This window comes from Carassius auratus, chromosome 34, assembly GCF_003368295.1.
Source record: "Carassius auratus strain Wakin chromosome 34, ASM336829v1, whole genome shotgun sequence".
NCBI classification, from domain to species: Eukaryota; Metazoa; Chordata; class Actinopteri; order Cypriniformes; family Cyprinidae; genus Carassius; species Carassius auratus.
The window spans coordinates 17695645-17707650 of record NC_039276.1 but is presented as its reverse complement, the minus strand read 5'-3'; the positions used below and the strand labels follow the sequence as shown (position 1 = coordinate 17707650).

At 40.2% G+C, this 12006-nt stretch overlaps 1 long non-coding RNA gene across 1 annotated transcript; it reads left to right on the top strand.

The window, feature by feature from the left end:
- Positions 1–860: 860 nt before the first annotated feature.
- On the top strand, positions 861–1266 carry LOC113053771 (uncharacterized). Its single transcript, XR_003277304.1, has 3 exons — positions 861–891; positions 1013–1081; positions 1226–1266. It is a non-coding gene; the product is annotated as an uncharacterized LOC113053771 (long non-coding RNA).
- The last annotated feature ends 10740 nt before the right edge of the window (positions 1267–12006 follow it).

Sequence of the window (12006 nt, the reverse complement as noted above, 5' to 3'; positions counted from 1 at the left end):
CTCAGTTTGAGAAACAGTTCTACAGATTTAAATGTGCATGAACGTTTTTATACAGCGGAACATTTTAATGTAAAAAAATTAAACAAATTTTCATTTATTATTATTATTTGTAATCAACAGGTATATTGCAAACATAATGCCTGGAAAATGGACTGAAAAGACAGGTCTTGACTTACAGGTAAATTCCATGATCTCTCGAAGTATTACTTTTTGAAATATTAAATTCACTCATCTTTCCTTTGTTTATTAAAGGGGTTTCCAGGTCAACCTTATGGCAATGACTGTGGTGTCTTTATGTTAAAGGTAAGATTGTTTGTTGTTGTTGTTTATCCTCTGGCTGTTTTTAATCTTTTTTGCCTCAATGATTTTTCCTGTATAGTCTGCATTTTACATGGTGATGGATTCCTCATTTGACTTCACAATTGTGAGTACTTCTTTACAATAATGTTGAGTCAGAGTGATTTAAATATTCAAAGGGGTTAACTTGCATGTTATGAGCAGCTGGACATGTCAGAACTGAGGAAATGGTGGTGTGTGATGTTAATGGAGAACTATGGGCTGGATAGGTACAGTATTTCTTTTAATTAAAATAATAACAATAATTTCATGGATTAAAGCAAATTATGGAACAATGTGTTATATTGTCACTTTTTCCAGCCACGGAAAGGTTTTTGCACACTTCACTGAGGAGTCTAAAGCCGTACTAAGCGGTGATTGGCAGCCTGCTTTCAGACTAAGGAAGAGGAAGCTAGAGGACACCTGTCAGGTAAAAGCATTTGCTTGAGAAAATGACACTAATAATGTCATGGTACCTTGTGAATGTTTGCTTATTTTGTGGTGTTTCACTAACAGGAAGAGCCACAACATTGGGTTCAGGAATCATCATCACAGGTATATAGCCTATACTGTGTAGTGGGTCAGACACAATAGAAATTGTCTTTAAATATGCAGTTTTAAAATTAGCACACACTTAAGTGTAATATTCATCTGATTGTATTTCATAAATTGTTAGGCAGATGATGCAAGTATAAACGTACTGCATCCTGTGATGGAGGATGTACTACTTGAATCATCACAAGAGGTACACTTTTTTTAAAACATGTTTTGTTACAGGATTAGCAACAAAGTCAAAGTAACTGTTTCTTTTTGTTTTTTTAACAATTCTGAATGAATGCTTTTGGTTTCTTACAATGGTATCTCCCTTGTTCTTTGTGTTATTTTACAGAACCAACTGATGAGAGATTTAAAGGAAGCCAGTAAGTGGTGTTCAGGAACAGTCAAGTGTGCTGCTTGGTTCTGTTCAGCTGCCCAGAATACTCTGTATGGAGGATGAAGATGTTGATGAGGCCATGGACAAATTACAGAAAGCTCAATTTTCAGAGGACAGAATTGATGCTCTGGAACCTTTCTGCTTTATTTTTACTGAGAAGGAGGGCATGGACTTGTTCCTTGAACATGTAGTTGATGTCATGAATCTGAAAGTATTCTGTCAACTGAAACTAAAGAAAATACATAATGTGCTTCTTTTCAGAAACAAAAGAAAATGCCTAATGTGCCTCTTTTTTTTTCTTTGATAATGATTAGCTTTCCTGGTATAAATGTTAAAAAAGTCGCAGCCCACTTTAATGACAAAGTAACATTACAACATTATAATCATACAATAAACAAGCAGCAAAAAATTACTCTCGGGAGGAAAAGTTTCTGTCTCATTATAGAACTAAAGTACTTTAAATCGTTTTCATTGGCAATGCGAACGAATGAAAGGATGGAAACTTATTTCCGGTTTATTTGTGTCGATTGCAAGTGACGTGGCAGGAGACTGCAGGTGTCTGAGAGTGCAAGTCTGACAGTGCAAGTGCAAGTCTGCAGCCAGACCCTTCTCAAAAGCATGACTAATAGCAAAAGCTAAGAAGCAAAGCTAAAAGCAGGATTTGATGGTGTCCTCAGTATTTAAACTGGCCTGTTGGCCACACCTCAAATGTTGTCTTGACCAATCAGATATTGTCTTGGCTCGGGGGTATCATAAATCATATGTTATCTCATCAAGCACGTGGTCTGAGTTTTCCCGCTCTTGCAAGGTCTAATTTTGGACATGATTCCTATAACAAGAATATGATACATTTGACAAATAACTGATGGTCAGAACTGTTTTAAGCTAACAGATTTAAACACATACATATGAAACATGAATATGTATCCTTAAGCTATCCATTAGTTATTAAAAGACATACACAATAAGTGATTATAACATGATAGTCAAATGTGTGGGTTACATATAAATGAATATGGAGTTAAGCAATGGACTGATATTAAGAAGTCTTTTTGAGTTCATTAAAAGACAGTTCTTGTGCCATTGTCTGACAAAAGATGTTCTGTGGGGACAAGAGGTTAAAAGGTCCCCTTAGGAATTTCAGTCTGGTTCTGCTAGGTGCCATCACCTGCTTTCATCTCCGCTGTCACCTGCTTTCAGATGGAGCCGCATTTACTACAAAGAGCCGTAGTTCACTGACAAGCTGAGCCATATCACATTGATATGTGCCATAGATGACGCAAAGATAGACTTAATGCCCGTTTGGAGATATTTTGCAAAAGAAGTGGTAAATAGGTTTTTGCACAAAGTACTCAAGTTGATTCATAAAATTAAGGTTTTATTAATCAATGGAGTCACACGGATTATGTTAATGATGTCTTTACCCCCTTTCTGGGGCATGAAAGTGGTAGTAGTGTTGACTGTCCATAGAGTGACAGAAATCTCTAAGATCTCATCAAAAAGGTCTTCCATTTGTGTTCAGAAGATGAATAACATCTTACAGGTTTGGAACGACATGAGGGTGAGTAATGAATGACAGAGTTTTTGGGTGAATTAACCCTTAAAAACTGTTCTGGAACCATGCAGACATCAATTTGATCATTTTATTTCTTCTGTACCTGACAAGTGTCTTTAGAATAGACTTGAACAATGAGACGGTGAATTCTTCAACTCACTTCCTTTCTTACAGTGGCCAAATTCATACCCATGGACAATGGCCTGAGAGATAACACTTTTGAACTCTGCATAAGTCATCAGGATTGTAACTGGGAATGTCACTGAGCAGGAAGAAGAATTAACTACAGGAAAGCATATACTATGTGTACCATAGCGCACATGACAGTCATAGTGGAACATGAGCCTGTCCTGTCAGTCACTGGCAGAACCTGCCAACATTAATGTTCATGTCATTGATGCGTATTTCTGCCTTAACATCTTCATCTTCACCCTTCTGTGCAGGCATGTCTCCTCTGTTGCCCTCTTCTGAAAAAGTTCATCGTGAACAAAGTTCATTTAAAGGATGATTAAATGCATCATAACTTGCCAATATAAGTTAATCAAGTTATAGTTCCTTGTTTGCAATGAAACAGGAAAACATTACTTCTATTACAATATAACACTATTCAGTGATGGCCACTTCAGCATTATGGCTGCCCTCGGGCCGGTTGTAACTGTAAGACTGTAAAATGTTGCTACTCATTAACATATTGTTAAATAACTTTTAGAGAGTTTGACACGTGTTATAACTGCTTATATTTCTACTTTTGGTAATGCTGATACTATTAGTCAAAGATTTACTGCTTGTTGTACTGTAGTTCTTGTAGTATTGTTGTATGCTGTTGCTACTTTTTAATACATTATGACCTACTCTAAAGTAAGCTTGTTTCCGTCACAGAATAAAAAATAAAAAAAAATTAAAAGTTGGCAGAAAAGTTAAGGCCCCGATATACTTCAAAGAACGAAGTTATATGACGTCATTTCGAACAAAATCAGGCCAAAACTAACTTTATTTGGAGTTCGTTTTGGGATTTTGAAACAGCTTATCAAAGTGAACTTTCAGGAAAAACTCGCTCTGGCTGGTAAACATCTTCCTAATACCATTTGTCTGTGGCGATTATTTAATATCTAGGTGTGTTCGGAGGTGTATCGCTGCTTGTGTATTTTGAACTTTATTTTACCTCTAAACGAATTACGGGAAAAAAACTTTGTCATGAGTATATTGGTGCCTGCTCTCTAATTTAGTATGGTAACATTGTTAATTTGTACAAATTATTTACCTTCATCCTCCATATCCTGTACAAAATCCTGCAAAAAGTTGACCACCCTGGACTCTCTCTGACGCCTCATTGTACCCTTTTCACTGAAGATGGGTGAAAGTGACTTTACTAGAAAATCGGCATCCACCTGAAGTTTGCAAAAGAGAAGAAATTCATCCAGTGTTAAAAAAAGTTTTGGTAAATTTTTTTAAAATGGACTGTATTTTAATTGCTTGCCTTGCAAAAAGACCCTGGAACAAACAGCTGTCTGCAGATGTCCGCTTCTTGCTGGACCAAGCTGAGGAGCCCATACAGTTTCAATTCAGAGCAGATTTGTTGCATCATGGGAAGTAACCTCACTGTAGTGAGCAGAACTACAGAGCTTCAACAAAAAGTTTAGAATTGACACATTTAAAAGGTGTGCAGTATTATAGCATTAAAAGTGGTAGCCTATTTTAAGGGGGTTGGCTATGTCACAGGTCGGAGCGGACCACAGATGTCGTGAGTCTCGCCCCTCCCTAGTTTCCACCTCGAGGAGGTCCCAAGAACACCCCAATGACCAGACACACGAGATAGAGACGGGTCTAACATCTCCGTGTTTATTACAGAGGTGGGAGGGTCTGATTTGTGCATCTGGGCGTCACAGAGATCACGCGCTCTGTATGCGTGCATTGTGGATAGTCATTCGGATTGATTACCATTAGTATTATTACACAATAAACACTAAATGGAAAGTATAGAAAAATCTTCTTAATGTTGTTTAGTTTAACTTGTTCTCCTTTTTTTTTTTTACTAGGTTAAAAAAAGTGCACATGGATGCCCTCCCATTTTTTTACTAAAAAATTATAAATAAAGCATCCTTTTCAGCCAAACCCTAATATACGTTCACAACAATTTAAATACATAGTCTAACACATGTCGTAAGGAATCCTTTATGGTAACTCCATATTCAGGGTTGCCGACTCTCACGCATCTGGGGCCTGTTTCAGAAAGGAGGTTAAGTGAAAACTCTGAGTATGTTAACCCTGATATGAGGGAAACTCTAGGTTTTCTGTTTCAGAATGGGAAGTTTGTCAAACCTGAGAAAGCAGGGTAAGTCAAGCCCGTTCCTGAAAGAGAGGTAACTTATACTCCGAGTCATTTACCGTAGTCACTTACTCTATGAAACTAACCTGGTCAGGAGCAGGTTTTCTTCAGTAAACCCAGAGTATCTTTCGGTCTCCTCCCTTTTTTTCTAACAAAAATCTTTCCCTTTTTTTCTGGTTTTAAAAGCAAATGGAATAAAGTGCAAACAATTATTACATTTATTCATTTAGCTGACGCTTTTATCCAAAGCGACTAACAATTGCTATATATGTCAGAGGTCGCACGCCTCTGGAGCAACTAGGGGTTAAGTGTCTTGCTCAGGGACACATTGGTGTCTCACAGTGGATTCAAACCCGGGTCTCTCACACCAAAGGCATGTGTCTTATCCACTGCGCCAACCCCACCCATATTACTGAAGAACAAACAAAGAACAAATATACCCCCCCCCCCCCCCACCCAAAGTACAAATATAAAAAATAAAATAAAATAAAGATTGATTGATTTTCTAAATAAGAAAATGATATATGATACTTAGTCTTGTTTCCTGGGGGGGGAACTAAATTAAGTGTATTTTACTTAAGTAAAATTATATGCCAGTGTGGTAATACAAATAATCTTAATGCAAATGGAAAAAAAAAGATTATTCTGAGTGTCTATTACTAAGAGCAAATCTACTGTAGCTCCGCCCTCCATCGACACATAAGGTTAAATACGACACATGTGAATAAAGGCTTCAATGGTGTAGGCAGTAATGTTTCGGGCACAGAAAACTAGCTTGTAACGTGATTGGGTAGAGTCCGGCTTTTGCCGAGCTTGTTCTTCTCACTTTTCTCATAACATATCACTTTAGAATTTATATTCAATAAAAATGAACAAAATGTTCTAGAAGTGGAAGTAAAGTGCCACGAGTGTTTAATAATGATGCAACTATTTATAATTGTAATAAATATAATAATTTACAATCTGTTATTATTGCACCCTGTTAATGTATAACAATACTGAGGTGCAAATGTAGCTGCCAGTATAAAGTATAACTAGCATCTAATTATTATTTACTCTTAGACTGTTGCAAAGAACTGCTACTTTTACATGGTAAATAGAATATATCACGATTTTCACTGTACAATTTTTCTGTAAATAGCATCTAGAGCTTCTTGCTCTTAGCCTACTGTGAATAGGATCTATCGCTAAAGAAAGTATGTTAATTCAACGTATTTTTCTTACTCTATTGGCAGATCATTTGTAAAATAAGAAAAATTGACTTAAAATATTATTATTAATATTATTATATTTTTTTGCCCATGAGATACCATTAAATGATAGTTCATTAATCTAATGTTCTGCTAGTTTTCAGCTATGATATTATAACACTGATAAGAATTACATTTGTATTGAGTCTGAAGTATGCAGGTGGCTTTTTGGCGGGAGCTGTTGCCATGGTAAATCATAATATTGGCACTCCATTGATAATGGCTTTTTATAGTTGTGGTGCACGCGCTTAACTCAGAGTCAGTCAATTAAGAGTTGATAAAACCAACTCATTTCAGCTGTTCTGTACCCATCTCAGGGTAAGTCAACTCAGAGTTCAAGTTTAAGCTCAGAGTTGGTTGAACCTCCTTAGTGAAACGGGCCCCTGGCGTGACACTCACGCTTGGACTTCAGCGTGAGATTGATGCTGAAAGTGTGAGCGTCACGCCAGATGCGTGAGAGTTGGCAACCCTGTCCATATAATTTTTTATTAAGGTCATTCAAATTTACAAGACGACAGGGTAAGCAACCGTGGGTCTCTATTATTCATTAAAAAAAACAATGCCTATATACATAATTGTCAAAGAAAACAAACATATCAACCAACATCTAATTACTTAAAGTAATATCATATATGTTATGGATGACCAAAAATTAAGCACGGATCAACCAGATTAAATAGAACATAGAAGGACACGTTTCTTACCTTCAAAACGTTCAAAAACAAGATGGTTTTCACTGCAAGTGACGTCACTTGCAATCGACACTGATAAACCGGAAATGGAAGCTTTAGCCTAAGTTCTGCCAGGAAGACTCAATCACTTCGTCACTAATTACCTTCATTATTATCCAATCACGTCTTTATACTCCTGTATAAAAGATCATACTTACACATGTTTGAGTTCGCAGATGCCGACGCGACAACAACCGCAGATTCTGACGCGATTGTTCCTTGCTCAAGCTGTTGCGTTTATTCATTTACTTGCTATAGTTAAGTTCGTGTACCGCAAACTATCTAGAGTTTGACGTTCCTCTAAGATGCACACGGGATCGTTGGCTTAGCTACGTGTCGCGGTGATTATCTGCAGTCGTTCGTATTGGATGATATACAAGCTTTTCTCGGCAGAGGTTGTGGAACATTGGCGGAGTTCCGTGTGCTTTCCAGGGTTGCCAGGTTTTCTCAAAACCGCCATTACTACAAAAAAATAGCCCAATCGCGTTCAAAGGGATTTATCGGTAGAATTCACATTCTAGGGGCTATATATGACACTATTGGGGTCACCTAAAACCCCGGACAGAAATAGCAACCCGCAGAAAAAAAAACCGGTCTTGGCAACGCCGGTGCTTTCCAAGATGTCGCGTCAGTGCTGCTTGGGTCTCAACACCTGAGAAAACTTTGGTCTCAATCAACAAATATTCATCTGTACGCTCACGTGAACCTGCACGAATGAAGTCTCTCCAGACCACCAGCAGACAGAATTAAGGCTGCCGGTCTCTTCAGCATCTCGCCTCCATCACTTCATCAGTCTACAGCAGGGGTGCTCAACCCTGCTCCTGGCGATCGACTGTCCTGCAAAGTTTGGCTCCAACCCTAATCAAACACACCTGCCTTTAATTTGTATGTGAGCCTGAAGACCTTAATTAGTTGCTTCAGGTGTGTTTGATTAGGATTGGAGCTAAACTTTGCAGGATAGTCGATCGCCAGGAGCAGGGTTGGGCACCCCTGGTCTACAGCATTATAAGTATCATTTTGTTCTATGCACTTGTGGCGCCTGGGCATTAATTTTATTCTCTGCAAGGATTTATACTCACACGTTCAAATAAAGCACTGGGCGTGTCGTGCTTGTTTATCTAGCAGACTCGCACTGCATAATTAAGATGTTGATCATAGTGCATGCAATGTTCTGAATAACTCCTTCGTAATGAGGCACTTTAAGGCTCGTAATAATCGCTACAATCTTTTATACTGATTGTACTGACTAAGTCCTAAACGAAGTCTAGTAACGTTACTGGTTGCTAATAAAACGGATTAAGTTTAGACGTGTGCCCTTGCGTCCTCACACGATACAAACGGAGAATTCAGTTTGTTACTATTATCTAGCAGATTTATTTTCCTCCGTATACCATACAGCGGCAATATCTTGACTCATAATACATAACCAAAACAACAAACCGTATTCTTTCCTATCAAGGCAAGACACAAAAGCACAGTCGAAAACTGTTTGCTTCCCAAATCAGCAACACCTGTGTCTGCGTTTCCTCTGGGTTAAATGACATACCTGGCTGACCTAAGATCAGCTGGGCCACAAACACATCCAGCCCACTAGTGGCACAGGAATAAAACTACATACAATACCAAATGAATATGGCTCATACACTCCAGCCCCTAATTGCATCTGCCAGAGCAATTACACCAAATTCAAAAGAGCCATAAAAACCAAAAATATAGCTTATATGAATGGGAACCAATTACTCTTTAGCTTCATTAAGCAAGCATATCTTAGTTATGGGTCGTTCAATTATGTTTGTCCTGGTCTTCAAACGAACCACACGTACCAGACCTCTCTTATCAGGCAAAGTTTCCAAGACTCTTCCTAGCATCCATGACCCACGTGGTGCAGTGGAGTCTGCAACCATGACCAGGTCTCCAGGTACAAAATTCCTCTTCTCCTGGTTCCATTTTTGACGCTCCTGTAAAAGCGGTAAGTACTCGCGGATCCACCTCTTCCAAAAGAGATCAGAGATGTACTGGGTTTGTTTCCACCTTCTTCTTGCGTAAACATCCCTTTTGTTGAACAGTCCTGGTGGGAAAACTGGTTTTCCTTTAAGGAGGAGCAGATGATTTGGCGTCAAGGCTTCAAGATCGTTGGGATCATCTGACAGTCCTGTGATGGGGCGATCGTTGAGCATAGCTTCAGTTTCACAGAGCACGGTATGGAACCCTTCGTCATCCAAGGTTTGCTGACGGAGCACAGAGCACAAGATTTTCCTGATCATCCGTATCATACGCTCCCATGCGCCACCGTGATGTGATCCAGCTGGAGGGTTAAAGCTCCACTTGATTCCCTTCCTAGACAAGGCTCTATCAATTAGGTCATGATTCAAAGAGGCCAAGGCTTCTCGCAGCTCCCTTTCTGCACCCACAAAGTTGGTGCCATTGTCAGATCTCAAATGCGAGACTTGTCCTCTTCGACAGATGAACCGTCGCAAAGCATTGATGCATGAGTCGGTGTCAAGAGAATAGGCCACTTCCAGGTGCACAGCCCTGCTCGCCATGCAAGTGAATACTACTCCATATCTTTTCACGATGCTACGCCCTCTTTTAACATCAACTGGCCCAAAGTAATCTACACCAACATTAGTAAATGGCGGTAAATCAGGAACCACTCTCTCTTCTGGCAAGTCTGCCATTTTTTGCTCACCAGTTTTTCCACCATGGCGCTTACAAATGAGGCATCTTGATATGATCTTCCTTACTGCAGTAGGTCCACTTGTGATCCAGTATTTTCTCCTTGTAGCGGAAAGCAAATGATTTCTACCTGCATGTCCAAGCCGAAAATGGACATGACGAAGGATAAGATCGGAGATATGTTGGTCCTTTGACAAGATGAGGGGGTGTTTAATGTCCTCAGGGATTGCTGCCCTTTTCAGCCGTCCCCCAACTCGTAGAACTCCTCCTTCTAGAACCGGATCCAATTTGAGGATGCTGCTACTTCTTGGCACTTGTGCGTTGCCAGAGGTTAGTGCAGCAAATTCCGTAGGGAATCTCTCTTGCTGGCAAAAAGCGATTATGGAGGTCTCAGCCTCCAAGAGATCTTCCAGAGACACCTTCTGATTCCCAAGCGATCTTGAGAAAGCTTGCATCTCCTTTTGTACATCCAACCTTGCTGCTCCAATAGCACTGGTGTTTGCTTGCTCCAACTCTTTTCTTTTTTCTTTCAATTTGAGCAGAGTTCCTTTCAGCTTAATGAGCCACACAACTGCAACTTTCAATCTTTGCCAATCAGAGAAATGGGTCATCAGTTGAGATGTGGCGTTGGTGTCAACAAGTATCGCATTGACCGTCAGACATCTCTTTACTTCTGGATCATCAGCAGTGATACTTGTATCCCCAGGAAATGTTGGCCACTTTTCTTCTGGTTCCCATAAGAATTCCGGGCCTTCTATCCATCTTTGCTTTACAAGATTTTCTGCCTTCAATCCACGTGAAGCATCGTCAGCAGGGTTCAGGGATGTTGGAACGTATCTCCACTGCTCAATTTCCGAGTTTTCCCTGATGGTGGTTACCCTGTTTGCCACAAAAGTTTGAAATCTTCGGTTCTCATTCTTTATATACTTAAGAACTGATGTGCTATCAGTCCAAAAGCAAGTCTTCTTAAGTGGAAACTGGAGCTCCGATTGAAGCATCTTGTCCACTCGTACTGCAACAACGGCAGCGGTGAGCTCTAAACGGGGAATGGTGACAGTCTTTAGGGGGGCCACTCGGGCTTTACCAAATAAGAAAGTAACATGAACCCTCTCATCCATGTTCTGCAACCTCAGATAAGTAGCCGTACCATAGCCGTTCTCGCTCGCATCGGCAAAGTGATGCAATTGGGCACTGATAGTCCTCCCAAATCCTGCAGGCTTCACACATCTGTGGACTTTGAAATATGCCACCTTTTCAAGATCTATCAGCCATTTGTTCCACTTCTGCTGAAAAGCTGGAGGTATTGGATCATCCCAATCACACTTCGTCCTGCATAACCCCTGCAACAACAGCTTGGCAGGGAGTACTACGGGTGCGAGGAACCCCAATGGATCATAGACAGAACTGATGATGGATAACATGCCTCGTTTTGTTGCCGGCTTCTCCTTGACTTTCAGCTTGAATTTGAAAGTATCCGTCTCGATACACCACTGCAAACCCAAAGCTCTGTCCAACGGCAGCTTATCCCTGTCCAGATCAAGCTCATACAGGTTCTTGGACTTGAGATCCGCTGGAAGGCTTTGCAGTACTTTTCGACTATTACTAATCCATTGAGTGAGGGTAAACCCTCCTCTGCCGCAAATGGTTATAAGGTTTTTAACCATGGTGACTGCATCTTCTTCAGAGGGTAAACTCTTCAGTAAATCATCCATATAGAAGTTTCGGTTGACCGTTTCAATCACTTCTGTTGGAAAGTTGACCTGATTGTCTTCAGCAGTTTTTCTAAGAGCAAGGCAGGCAACACTGGGTGATGAAACAGCTCCAAATAAATGGACAGTCATGCGATGCTCTACAAGACCTTGCTCCAGGTTACCTTGTGGCCACCATAAAAATCTTAAGTAGTCCCTGTGTTTCTCTGCCACCTTAACCTGGTGGAACATAGCTTTTATATCCGCCATTATGGCCACCTGTTCCTGTCTAAACCTCATAAGAACTCCAACCAATGAGCTGGTGAGGTTTGGTCCTTGCAAGAGCTGACTGTTGAGCGAGATCCCTTTGTACTCTGCTCCACAGTCAAACACCACTCGTAACTTTCCTTTCCGTGGATGGTACACGCCGTGGTGCGGGATATACCACACCTTCCCTGTTGGCGTTTCCAACTGATGCTTCGGCACTTCTTCAGCATAGCCATTGCTAAT